The sequence below is a fragment of the Capsicum annuum genome, chromosome 6, assembly GCF_002878395.1.
Source record: "Capsicum annuum cultivar UCD-10X-F1 chromosome 6, UCD10Xv1.1, whole genome shotgun sequence".
Taxonomy (NCBI): Eukaryota; Viridiplantae; Streptophyta; class Magnoliopsida; order Solanales; family Solanaceae; genus Capsicum; species Capsicum annuum.
Genome location: NC_061116.1, coordinates 27908514 through 27912977, shown reverse-complemented (window position 1 = coordinate 27912977; position 4464 = coordinate 27908514). Strand labels below are relative to the sequence as shown.

The window sequence follows — 4464 nt, the reverse complement described above, 5'->3', positions numbered from 1 at the left end:
TGCAAAATTGAATTGTTGGGATTATGAATGTAAAAGGATTGAAGTTATGAATATTATTAATGCTAATTAAGAGTATAATTTCTGAGGATAAAGAAGTGTGAGTTATAAAAATAATTTTTAACAATAAAATATTTGAAAATAAATCCAAAAAAATGAGGGAAAAAAAGAATGGAGAAAAAAACAATGCAAAAAAATTAAAAAAGAAGAAGTGTGCCACATCAACATATCTCTCTCTCTCTCTCTCTACATATATATATATATATATATATATATATATATATATATATTATGATTTAGAGAGCACCATGTCACCGAGTCTATGTTTCAACTTTATATATACATGTATGTATCTATATCTATATAGAGAGTTTACAATCAATTAAAAACAAATTTATGTGATCTTTTACTCTTCCTTGTATCATCACAAGCTACAGAAGAAAAATAACGACGTAAAATTGATCTCATGTCAATTTTTCATAAACAGTTTGTAGAAACTTAGTCATAGTTGCAACATTGAATGCACATTTTTTATTAGGATGAAAATACACCAAAATCTGTTATACAAATGACCATCATAATTGATATCAGAAAAATTTTATACACTTTTTGTCGAAAGTAAACATAATTGTTCTCAGAAAATTTCAGTGTTCTCTAATTGTGTTGTTGGACCTTTGGGTCTTTTTTCTCTATATTACAATAATTAACCCGACCACAATTAATTAAATCATTCTGTCAAAGTATATTATGTGCCATCTAATTCCACCGAAATACTAATGTTACTTGGGCTCTTTCTTTGATGGAGGATATACCCCTACTATAGCCAAAGAGACTTTCATTAGTATAAGGATGGTTCATGCCCTTGTTTGGTCCTTCATTGGCTGTTGTAGAAGATACAAAGTCTGCCTACATTCAACCTTGCCATCTTCACAATATTTTCACTCTTTTACCACTTCACTCATTCTTTGACTTACTTGAGTGCTAGATCCATAAACTTCTCTAAGCTTCCGGCACTTGCAGCTGCAAGAGTTGCGGAATCTAAAATTTCTTGAAGATAATATAATAGATGGTTCTTTCATCTTCTTGATAGAACCTAAGAACTTAAATGAACGATTAAGACAATCTGGGATACTTCCACACCAGTTGCCCTCTTATAAATATGAAATTTCTTCGGAGATAATTTGATGACTTAGTTATGTTTAATATGAAAATCAATTATCTGTAGAAACTAACATCCAAGTAGATAATCCAGCTGCTAACTCCGTTATCATATCCCCTATCGAATTGATACGTTGATGAGCTTCCATCTAGAAATACTGCTGATAATAGAAAAGTCAAAAAATTTCGTTAATAGTCTTGAAGGATACTTTCAAGGCTATAAAAGTAACATTTGACCTATATACATTAACATTTTTTCAATGAATATTGTTCAACTTACAATCCCCTCCAACATACAAAGTTGTGGGCTAAATTGTTGCTCAATTCATAAACAAAATAACTTAATGTGATTTATTTGATGAATTAAGAACATTACAGTTATGTAGAGCTAACAAGTGAAGTAAGAAGTACCTATGCCCTGGGCAATTGCGTTAGATATTCTTTTCTTGACGCTTTCTTTTAGAAAATCTTAGAAAACAACAGATCATAAGAGTAATGTAGTATAATGCAAACAATCATTGATTTTTAAAGTTCATACACGATAGAAAGTAAATGCAAAATGGAGGACAAATTGTATGTTACATCTATAAGATTCAATGACAATCTTGAGTTGACTGCTTATGTTTTTATGGTTGTAATCAACTTACAATGTGTCATTTTATTTTTCCAGAAAGAATCAGAGGAGATAAGAATTAAACAAAATGCTAATGATGTGTTTTTTAGACCACAAATTAATGGGAGAAAAGGAGAGTATTTTTTTGATTTGAATCTGTATCAAATATTCCTTTAGATTATGCCTCTTGAAAATCAACTATGAGAAGATAATTAACCATACCCCATCTCAAATATGTGATCAACTTCCTCTTTGAAAAATATTATGTGGTCTTAAAAATAACATTAAATAAATTTAAACTCAAATTAGAATTTAAGAGCCAAAAATCAAGAAATGATCTACTTATCCCCCCCCCCCCCCATAAAAGTAGGAATCAAGTTGTGATCTTCAGCCACGGAAAACTGCTACAACTGCATAACCTAACTTGAGCCCCTACCGAGCAAAACAAATATTGTAAAGGTCAAATTCTTTTTATTTTCACCATGTTTTACAACATTTTATTGCAACTCCTACAATGTTGATTGTCGTAACAACTTGACATATTCATTACAATGCATGTAGTAAGTAGTTTAAAGATGAAAGAACATGGATGCAATTTACCGCTAGGAGAGACATGACAAATCAATGATACCCTTCATTCAGATAGTTGAATAGCTATTATGTATTAAATATGACCATAACTCCACATGAAAATCTTAAACATTCAATCTATTGTAGTACATCAATCCAATAAAATACATGCACATTATGTTGTCAGTTATTTTTCTCTACATTAATATATGGTGTTTAAGTACGTGATGGATTGATAGTAAGAATAAGTTGTCTGTTCTAATAAGATTTGATTTTTTACCTCCAAGACCAACAGTAACGCAGAGAACATTTTTCATGAAACTAACCAAAAATAAGCATCCTACACCTAGACATCCAGTAATTCCAACAATATCTCCCTTTACACCAGAAAATTTAACAAAGTCATCTTCTTTCAACACGAAATCTCTGTAAATGCATCAGAACATAATATTTCTCAATTATAGGACGTAACTTAATCACTCAAGATATTCAGGGAACACAAGTCTATATGAAACTATATATACAAAAACTTGTAATATACAAAAACTTATAATAGCTACGAACTTAAATACTCGTCTATACAAAGTTTTTTGGCTATCCCATCCACCTATATCCCTGGCATAAGTTTTAAACTCAGAAATCAACCAATGATAAAAGTGATATAACCACCTCGCACTTTCCATAACTTGAACTTTGGCACATTAGGAATACAAATCATTACTATTGCATAATTTTTTTTACCTCTATGACTGGAGCAATGAGACCTGATAAAAGCTATTCATCTTCCGTAAATTTAAAACTTGCAATAAACCTTGTACACTTTTCTAAACCAGCAATCATTATATCACCACCAAATGAATTCTTCCAAAATAAAACGTAGAACCTGAAAATAATAATCAAACACTTGCAATAATTTGTATAATCGGAAAATAATAAGGCTTCGCCATACAACTAAATGCTCGAAATTAGAACAATATTGAATACTTACACGACTTGTTCATTGTGTTTATCATCTTTCCAGTAAGCATAAGTCATAGTAAACCGATAGGGATCTGTTAAAATAGGTGTGACCAAAAGATTAGTCGGTCCATCAATATTGACATTATCAAAAAAACAATCAGGTATATTTCCAATCATAATTCTTCTCTTTCTCAGATTAGTGCAGTTGAAACTCGCTTTGTTACAAAGAAAGTTGGAAAAGACAAATTAAACATTATCAAATAAAGAAACGAAGAAATATATGTCAGATATATATGAAAACAAACACCAAAAAAGAAACATAAAATTTAATATCCTCTTATATTTCTCAAAGAGAATACATTTCTTCTCCTCTACTGATTTCTTCATAAGCATATGATGTCGCTATATTATAAATCCTAAACGACCTATCAAAACAAAAACAAAAAAAACAAATAAAGAAAAAGGATTATTTACTTGGATAAAATAATAAACAAAGAAAAAATAAGCTCTAACCCACCATAAAGATTTACCTAGGCTTCTCCCCTCTCACTCTCTTAAAATGCAACAACAACAACAATAAAAAAATGGAAAATACTTAGCCCTTCAAATGCTCCAGCTTCTTCATTCCTCTTCGATTTCGCGTACAAATTCGTTAGACTCGAGCACAGGTTGATTTCTTTTCCGTCGTTATTCCTCAAAGTAGATTGTAGAAACTTTTCGTGGTATAATTTGATTGTAGTTTTTTTTTTTTAGAAAAAAGTTGAAGTAATTAGTGAAAGAAGAGGGGAAGTCAGATGGTTTGTTTTAACCGAGGATTTAATGTTTTCCTTGCTATGTAGATTGGGTAATTAATTAAATGACTAAAATAAAAAATTATAATTAAAATGATTTAAAAAGCTCAAAAAATCACAAAAAAGATAAATAAGAATGATGCCTTAGAAGTATGCCACATAAGCAATCCTATATTTCTCTTATATATATATATATATATATATAGATTGGTGTATACATGACTGAAAATCAGTCATATACACCTCTTTTGATCCTCCAACAGAATATTAGCACTCTTTTCCTCGTATATCACCTGTATTTCATGTATATTCACTGTAGATCATTGTATACATCCTTATTTTTTCATGTATTAGTGTCTGTTTGGGATTGCTTAT

General features: G+C 30.1%; 1 long non-coding RNA gene across 1 annotated transcript; it reads right to left on the bottom strand.

The window, feature by feature from the left end:
* Window positions 1-614: 614 nt before the first annotated feature.
* LOC124899413 lies at window positions 615-4169 on the bottom strand. Its single transcript, XR_007056886.1, has 3 exons — window positions 3894-4169; window positions 3327-3390; window positions 615-1313 (listed from the first exon to the last, which is right to left on the bottom strand). It is a non-coding gene; the product is annotated as an uncharacterized LOC124899413 (long non-coding RNA).
* Window positions 4170-4464: the final 295 nt, after the last annotated feature.